Source organism: Vulpes lagopus, chromosome 13, assembly GCF_018345385.1.
Source record: "Vulpes lagopus strain Blue_001 chromosome 13, ASM1834538v1, whole genome shotgun sequence".
NCBI lineage: Eukaryota > Metazoa > Chordata > Mammalia > Carnivora > Canidae > Vulpes > Vulpes lagopus.
Genome location: NC_054836.1, coordinates 51,165,935 through 51,175,344, shown reverse-complemented (window position 1 = coordinate 51,175,344; position 9,410 = coordinate 51,165,935). Strand labels below are relative to the sequence as shown.

General features: G+C 44.0%; 1 protein-coding gene across 3 annotated transcripts in view; it reads left to right on the top strand.

The window, feature by feature from the left end:
- The first annotated feature begins 242 nt into the window (after positions 1-242).
- IMMP2L (inner mitochondrial membrane peptidase subunit 2) overlaps positions 243-9,410 on the top strand; it is an 848,215-nt gene continuing 839,047 nt past the window's right edge. Inside the window, exons 1-2 of one of the 3 annotated variants that reach the window (XM_041727696.1) lie at positions 243-298; positions 757-823. The gene's annotated coding sequence lies outside the window, so the exon portion shown is untranslated. Of the gene's footprint in view, positions 299-352; positions 448-756; positions 824-9,410 lie in introns of those variants that run through there. The other 2 variants (XM_041727694.1, XM_041727695.1) reach the window with 2 other exon arrangements.

The following is a 9,410-nucleotide window of genomic DNA, read 5'->3' as shown; positions in this document are numbered from 1 at the left end:
TGCACGGAGTTCCAGGTCTCGGTTGCCCTCCCTGGCGCTCAGCGCGGTGCAGACCAGAGAGAAAGGGCGCGAGCTTCTGGCTGGCTGAACCGGTGACCTTTTTGGATCCGCTCGAAATCCAGGCCGGGTTTTGGGCTTAGCCCAGGCGGAGCGGGAGGGGGCGGGGCCGGGGTTCCGCCGGGGGCGGAGCTTCGCGCGGCTCCCGCGCGCCGCGGAAGGGGGCGGGGCTTGCCGCGGGCGGAGGGCGGGGCCAGCGTGGGGCCTTCCCACACCCCCCCCGGGCCGAGCTGCGCAGCGGGTGCGGAGGGCGGGAGCCCCGCGGCGGGTCGGGGGGGTCTGAGAGGCCGGCGGGGGGGGGCCGGTTCCCGGGGCGTCGGCGCCCGGCGGGGCGGGAATGCCGGGAGGCTGAGGGCCGCCCGGCCGCGGGTCCGGCGGTGTCGCGAGCATGTGAGCGCGCGCGTGTTTGTCCGAGGCCCGCGCGGCCGCCCGCCCCCCGCGGCTGCAGAGCGGCCCCTGACGGCGGCGACACCGCGCGGGGGGGGGGCGGGGGAGGGGGAGGGGCGAGCTCGTGCCCCGCCCGGCGGGCGCCCCCGGGTCGCGCCCCGAGCCCGTCGGCCCCTGAGGGGGCAGCTCCGGCTCCGAGCCTGGCCGGGAGGGAGCGCTGTGGGGACGTGCACTGTGGGGCGCGTGGCGGGAGTGCCTGAGGCGGGCCCGTCAGGATTTTAAAGCACCTGTCTCTGTCATTTTTACTTTTAGGGTTTTGGCCAAATTGGGCACAAAATAACCACTTACCCCTTCTCGCCGAGGAAGAGCGGGAGAAAGGGTAAGTAAGGGACGGAAGTAAGGCCGGGGTGGAAGGAGCCAGGGCTGCCCCGGGGGCGTGGGGGCCGGACGGCGGTTCCCTCAGGACCCGGGGCCCCTCGGCGGTCCTCGGCCGCAGCCCCAGGAGCCGGTAGAACTGGCCGGGACTCGGGCAGCTCGGCCTACACCCCTCGTGGCCACCTGACCTGACGGAGAACTGGCCTTAGCCTTGCCTCGGCTCTCCCCGGACTTGGATTCAGGAGAAGCACGGTCCTGCCTTTGTACAGGCGGGAGCCCCGCCCACAGACCTTCACATCTCATTTAGTCATTTATTTATTTTTAAAAAGATTTTATTTATTTATTTATTCGTGAGAGACAGAGAGAGAGAGAGACAGAGAGGCAGAGACACAGGCAGAGGGAGAAGCAGGCTCCATGCAGGGACTCAATGTGGGACTCGATCCCTGGACCCCCGGGGTCACGCCCTGGGCCGAAGGGAGGGGCTAAACCCCCGAGCCACCCGGGCGTCCCTCAGATATTTACATTTTATTTTTATTAAAGATTTTATTCATTTATTCATGAGAGACACAGAGAGAAAAAGAGAGGCAGAGACACAAGCAGAGGCAGGCTCCTCGCGGGAAGCCCGATGCGGGACTCGATCCAGGGTCCCCAGGGTCACGCCCTGGGCTGAAGGTGGCGCTAAACCGCCGAGCCACCGGGCTGCCCAGATCTTTACATTTTAAAAAGAGACTCCTGTCAAAATTCTTTAGAACACCAAAGGGGAAGGTTAATAGCAATATGGTAACTGTTGAAATTCTTTTGGGTTCTTCTCACAGGCTCATAGAGGAAGGTTTTTTTTTTTTTCTTTGTTTTTGTTTTTGGTGTGGGAGGGTGACCTTACCAAGCCGGGCCTTTTGTTCGTGACTTTCACATCCATACCCTCTCACAGATACTCTGTTCACTTCTGGAAAGTAGCCACACAGCACACGGAAGCCCTTGGAAGTTTGCTCTGATTTTCAGTGTGATCGCTTTCATCGTTTTTTTTTTTTTTTAAGATTTTATTTATTTATTCATGAGAGACACACACACACACACAGAGAGAGAGAGAGAGAGAGAGAGGCAGAGACACAGGCAGAGGGAGAAGCAGGCTCCATGCAGGGACTCAATGTGGCACTCTATCCCAGGACTCCAGGGTCACGCCCTGGACTGAAGGCGGTGCTAAGCCGCTGAGCCACCCAAGGATCCCTCATTGGTTCTTTTGTGCCAATTTTCCATCACTTCTCCAATATACTGTCCTTTCTATCTTCTTACTGGCGAAATGAAGCACAGCTCCTCTGAGAAGTTTGGGAATACCTTATGCATCATATGTGCTCCGTATAAACAAACATTTTAAATTTGTTAAAATTCAGGTTAGCCACAAGCAATGTACCAAACCATTCTTAGATACTTAAGAAAGCTAGGCTTGCTCTCTCTAGCCATTGGACGTTGGCTGCGTGTGCCCTGAATCTGTCTTCTTACTTGTCTGTACTCAAGTGATAGACAACCATATAGTTTATGAAAAACCAGAAAATAGTTGTTTATTGATGATAGGTCCATTCATTGATTCAGTAAATATTTATTAACTTTTGCTACCAAAGTGTGGGGCACTGATATATAGGTAAGATGGTAAAAATGATAACACTGGCTTTGGAGAAGGCCATTTGGAGCAGGCCTTTCGCCAGTTTTCTGTGGATTATTGGAATGCTTAAGTGTTAACGTATAAGACCTTTCCTATTGATCTTAGTCATGTGCAGGTCTGTACAGTGTTATGGGAGGACAGTACTATTTTTCCACCTTCTAGGACTTTCAGAGATAAACTTTCAAGGATTAATGACCATGGTGATTTGTGTCCTGTTTTAGAATAGTGTTACTGGACAGAACATTAGTTCTGAACTCAGGTTTGGCTGCTGGCAGCTTGAAAATCAATACTTGAGAGACAAGTGGGAAGGGAAAGTTTGTTTTATTTGGGAAGCCAGCAGACTGAGAGGATGATGGACTGATGTCCCAAAGACCATCTTCCCTGTCCAGGTGAAGCTGGAGAGTTTTAAAGGGGAGGTGCTTAAGACAGGGGAAGCTGGGGCCCAGGCAATTTGTGATATGTGGACATGACCCTGAACTGATTTGCTGGTATCAGGGGCAGCTGTTTTCAAATGTGATTAGGTGCTATCTTCTGGGCAAGTTTGGTCTTTCACTCCCCAAGGCCAGTGGTTTGCAAATCTCAAGGAAATTTAGGTTAGTTTGGCTACAGACCAAGGGACTTAGGTCAGCAAGCAAGGAGTGCATAAGCTTGAGGCAAGTTAACCCTTAAGACAGATTGGAGTACCATTATAATGTGTTATAGTCATTTTCTAGTATAATAAATGTACCAGTATAAAAATGAGATGAGGCTAGTATGTTGAATCGTCCAATAAAGATGACATAAGATGAGAAAACATGGAGAGTGGTAAGGATGATGCACTTAAGAAAGATACTAGATTGTTCACTTGTATGAGTTTCTGTACATTTAACCTCATTTTTTATTGAAGATAACTTTTTCTGGTTACAAAGGATATCTAAGGTTAAAAAAGTTACTTAAATATGAGTCTTGCAGGGATATAAAAGTAGAAAGTCTCTTATGAACTTAGATGAGCTCTCTCAACTATTTGTGTTTATTTCTTCAACTTTTGTTTCATGATTTTATGTTACTATATGGCAAAATTGTAAATTTCTTACTTTTACCTCCATATTCTTGGCTATGTCCCCATAGGGAGCTCAACCCTCAGTCCTCACATAGAAGTAGCATGTCTTTTAGAGTCTTTTAAACTTGGGCTTGAGTTCTGGCTCTTATCTCATTAGCCCTACAACTTTGTACCAGTTAAAACTTTGCTCCCTAACTTCTCTGCTGTCAAAACAGAACTTTGAGCATATTAAAAAGTGTGCAAAAACCAGCGTCTGGCATATAGATACTGTTAATTTCCCCTCCCTTTTTATCTGGTCACCTTTCACATTCTTAATGATCTTCTTTGCAATTGAAACAAGACATCTAGTACCTAACTTTCCTGAAGGTAGGTGTTTGCATTTTCACAGTGATCACCCTGTTTTATCTGATCCTGGAAATTTCTGGGACAAGGACTGACACCTGATGTGGTATGAATCCCACCCACGCCCCCCTTTAAAATCATTTCCGTAGCCATGCCTAAGAGTGTCAGCTTGAAAAATGAAGGGAAAGAGTTTCTATAAATATGTTTAAAAAGCTCTGACACTGTTCCTAATGTGGGGAAGACATACTACCACATTTAGCTGAGTGCTTAAATTTAGGATTTCTATTTCAGAAATGTCTTTGGTTTATAAGAATTACAATAAAAATGCTGATGCTTCATGTCCAAACTGTCATGATTTTGCCAAGTTGTGGGTTTAATATACAGTTAAGCTGCGTATTTAGTGTATCTAATACAGCTCTGGAAGCCAAGAAAGACAAGTCCACAGACATCAGATTTTACACCAGACATCTGGTTTCACTTTGCTAAGGAGTACATTTTGTCAGTAGATTATAGGCATATCAGCTGTACTGCTGTGGTTTGTGGCATTCTATCATAAGCTCTGGTCTACAGGGTTTAGTGTGATGTTTTATTCAAATGACAGCACACTGTAAACGAGCACCTGGTCAGATAAGCACAGTTCCCACAGGTGTCTTCTAGTGTCATTGTTCTTACAGGTTAACAAGGTAAAATAGTTTCTATCCTTGGTGATTTTTTATGGACGGAAAATATATTTAAAGAAAAGCCTCACTTAAGGCTTAAGAGCCCATTTTATTCTGAAAAGTCATTTTCAAGTCCGTTTTTTGTTTGTGATGTTGAACAGTGTACATATAGGAATAAAATAACAAATAACATTTGGATTTCCAGATCAGGATGCCAAAGCTATTTCTTTTACTTGTTTATTTATTCTTTGTTTTTAAAAAAACTACGCTGAGATCAAGAGTTGGATGCTTAACCAACTGAGCTACCCAATTGCTCCACCAAAGCTATTTTAACTCATTGTATGCCCATTATGTATTCATGGTACTATAGACTTTAGCCAGTATTTATAATAGTATTTTAGAGAATAATATATTCTGAGTTCCAACCTAGAACAGCTAGACCACAGCTCTCTTCATTTTTTTTCCCCCCAGCACAACTCTCTTTATTTTGAAGTAGTCAGGAGTATGGAAATACTCTAGAGGCTATTATCTCTGAGTTTTCAAGTAGGCTCTGTGATTTCTTAGCTGTGATCTTGGATTCTTCATCTGTAAAATGGGATAATTACTCAGGATTACTCAGATTTAATGTTTGTAAAGTAGTAGCATGATATCTGGTACAAAGCTAGCCCTCAATAAATAGTAGTTTCATTTCTTTCCTCTAGGTCCTTGCCACAAGAACAACGATTGTCAACCCCCTAACCCCTGCCTTACATCTCAGACTAATCCACTGGAAGGACTTGTGGCTCTAGTAGAGGGAAATTACTCCTGAAATCTGGGATTTAATAATGGGGGCTGGGAAAAGGCTATGGAGAATAATGACAAAGGGGAGGAGTGGTGAACTGACGGAGGAAGGTGCCAATCTTAGTCTATGGACTTAGGCTGAAGAATTACATGACTTGAAAGAACCACCTTTATCTCTGGCCTTTCAGTTGATCTTTTGTCAGCTGCTCCATTAGAGACTCTTAACTTCTTATTGCTTGCTTAGTCTATTGATAAGTTCTTTTTTTTTTTTTTTGGTACCTTGATAACACCTGAATAATAATTTCTTTCTTTTCTTTCCTTTTTTTTTAATAGGTGGGACTTAATAATAGATTCTATACTTCGTTTAGATCTGGACTTTTTCTGTACTTGAAGTCCAGTTGATCTTCTTGTCCTTTCACTGGCTTACAGTTCATTAATTTTTTTTCTTTTAAACTCTATGCTATGTACATTGAACTTATGCTGAGAATATAAAAATAAAGTCACTGTCTTTGATCAGGGATCTTCTAGTAGAATTGTGGACATCTTGACCAACAGTTCAAATATTGTGTGCTATTTGCCATAATGAAGATAGAAGTACAAACGAAGGCTAGCAGGAGCTCTTGATCCCTGATGGAAATGCTGGGGAGGATTTTAGCAGTGGTTATGTTTGAGCTGAATCTTGAAAGTTGAGTAGAAGTGGGCTAGTTGACAAGCAGCAGAGAGCATTTCCACTCAGGGCTAATAGCATGAGTAGTTGTATGGCATTATGAGGGCATAGTGTGTTCAGGGAGCTATATGTAGGTCAGTTATATTAGAGTGTGAAGGGCAAAGTCAGGAATGAAAGGAGATGAAACTGGATAGCTAAGTCAGGGCACGCTTCTGTGCCACGTGCAGCATTGTGAGCGACTTGAAAGGTCACTGAAATCAGTGTGCTGGGTTGATTGGTGGTGGAGTGAGGAGGTGTCAGATGGGGAGGCAAGATTGGCGATCTAAGCCGACAGTGCATTAATATGGATAATGGAAACCTAAGAGCAGAAACAAGGCTGGAAGTAGTGGGGATACTCAGAAATGAGAATGTTTAGAAAAAATATTTAGAAGGAGGGAAGATTGGCTGGTTTTTGTGACTGAATGTATCAGGAATGGGAGAGTGAGGATGCTGGAATAGATAGCTGCCAGGTTTCCTGGTAGTGAGAGGGAAGAGCAATGAGGAAGCAGGTCTGAGGAGCAGCTGATGAGTTTAGGTTGGGACATGTGATTAAATTACTTGCAGGACATATCCTTGGTGAGTTGGGGCTGTCTAGGAGGCAGTTGGCTATAGGATCTTGGAGCATCACAAGAGATGTGGAAGCTGGAAATGCAGATTTCTGGGAGCTTACTATATGGAGAGTAATTGAAGGTGTGGGTAAGGACAAAAGTACTTAGAGGAGCTACATAGAGAAAAGGGCTCAAAGTAAGTCCTGGAGAATATTGAAATTTTAGGGATAAACCGAAGACAGAGACAGCTATAAGGACGCTGAAGGGGAGTGGCGAGAGAGGCTGGGAGGAAGGAGAAAGCACAACTTTTCAGGCCAACTTGCAGAGTTTAAAGAAGTAGAACCCAGTTAAAAATGGAATGCTATGAATCATCAAGTATGATGAGGATTGTAAAGTGCCTGTTAGAAGTCGGTGGTTCCTTTGGACTTGTGGGAGTGGAGACTACAGTGTGTGGCTAGATGAGTAAACAGGAGGGGAGGAGTGAGGAGAGTGTAGGTATGGCTAGGCTCCTCCTTAGAGATTTTGTCTTCATTGATCTTCACTCCAGAATTTTCAAAGCTCGCCAAGGGATTCTAATATGTGTCTCAGGAGGGGAACCACTGTGGCAGGGTCTTTTTTTGAGGGGAGAGGTAGCATGTATGTATGCTGAGAGGAAGGAACCCCACAGACAGGGAGATGTTGAAAAGGTGGTTGCCTGTAATTACTGTTCTTTGAATAAAAATCAGATTGTCACTGTCTTTGCCTAATCTTCCCTTTAAAACAAACAAAATGCATACCTGACCCTACCCTTCAATATCCTATTTACCCTTTTTTCCTAGTCCAGAGTTCCACTGCTAACTTGCTCTCTCCACATCTCGCCTTTTTGCATAATTCCTAATCTCTAATCCACATGTGGGAGGAAAAAGTCCCCTTTCTTTTATTAAAAACTGAAAAATTTCTTTCTTTCCTTTTTTTTTTTTTTTAAAGATTATTTGCTTATTTATTCCTGAGAGACACAGAGAGAGAGAGAGAGAGAGATAGGCAGAAACACAGGCAGAGGGAGAAGCAGCCTCCTTGCAAGGAGCCTTATGTGGGACTCCATCCCAGATCCCAGGATCACGCCCTGGGCCAAAGGCAGACGCCCAACCCCTGAGGCACCCAAGCATCCCAAAAAACTGAAAAATTTCAAAGGGATATGTACTAGGAAGCCGAGGGGGAATTAACCATGCCAAACATAAAACATGATCTGATTTAGCAGATTTATTAATATCTGCTATCATCAAGGCTTTAAGATGTATAAGATGGAAAGATACATAAGATGGGAAGGATGAATGAGAGAGATCCTGCCCTTAAGGACTCCTCAGGTCAGGGGGAGAAATGGCTGTGTAAGTAAATGACATAGGCAATATGTTATAGAGGTTCAAAGTAAGATGGATGCAAAAAATGGCCTGCTTTGTTTTGTGTGATCTGAAGACTTCACATAGGAGGTAACACTTGAACTAGAACTTGTAGTGGAGTTAAGGTATGGGATGATGAGGTTCAAGAGTGGGATTGAGGGAATAAAGTACTCCTTGGTGACCCCATAATACTGGCAGAGTGGGTTTGAGTTTTTCATCCCTTCTTCCTCTTTGTTCTTTTTGTTTTATTGAAGAGATTTGTGTCTTTCAGGGAGTTTTGGGAAATAAAGTTTCCCAGAGTAAGTTGGGAAGTTTCCCAATGTAAGTTTCAGTTTACATATAGAGATACCTGCATTTCTCCTTTTGCAGTCTAAGCTTTCTGTGAATTTACCACTACTGGTTATTATATGCTAGACAGCTAAAACAGACCAGAGCAATTAAATCAGAGTCTCTGGGGATGATGTTCAGGTACTAATATTTTTCAGAGTACTCCCAGGTGTTCTAATGGCAGCCTGGGTAGAGAACCATTGGGCTAAAATATGGTGCAGAAGAAAAGTCTGGGACTTGGAGCTAAAAAGTTATAATACTTTTATACTTAAGAATTTATAGACTCTTTTTAATAGCATGTATCCTCAGTTAAGTTACTTAGACTTCTCTTAGCCCCATCATCCTTTGGAAAATGGGAATGGTAGTAAACCTGTCTTACTTGTAGGATTGTGTGGGTCAAAAGAGTTGATTATGTGGGATAATTATGTGATTATGTGGGATAAAGGGATATTACAGGTAGATGTGGTTGTGACAATGAAATATTCTGTTGACTTTCTCCAGGAGTAGACAGGCTAAGAGCTAGCCACCTGGTCCTGCAAGGTAGTAATCATTTTATAGATTGGGATTTAAGACTTCACCATCATGAACATTTTGATGCTATATTATACTACATTTGCATAATGCTAAAATGTTGAAGACCTAAAGCAAAAATGCACATCCTTTAAGCAATCAGCTGTTGAGCATTTCTTGTCTGACATGTTAAGTTCTGTTTAAAATTATACCGATGTTTAAGATTGTAAATTATATAAATATTTTCAATGTCTGTAATGTGATTTTTGAGTATTAAATGCTCTAAATATGTTTTTATTTTAATTTTTAAATTTTTTAAATTTTTATTTTTTAAAGATTTATTTATTTATTCATGAGAGACACAGAGAGAGAGGGAGAGGCAGAGGCATAGGCAGAGGGAGAAGCAGGCTCCTCATAGGGAGCCCAACGCGGGACTTGATTCCAGATCCCAGGATTACACCCTGAACCGAAGGCAGATGCTCAACTGCTGTGCCACCCAGGCATCCCAGGTTTTTATTTTTAAAATCGGTACATTAAAAAAACCCAAAAAGCCAACAACCAGAAATCTTCCAGAAGACAGTAAAAACACAAAGTACCAAGGAACACATGAATTCAATTTTATTGCAGGTCTCCTCATGTCTGTCAAG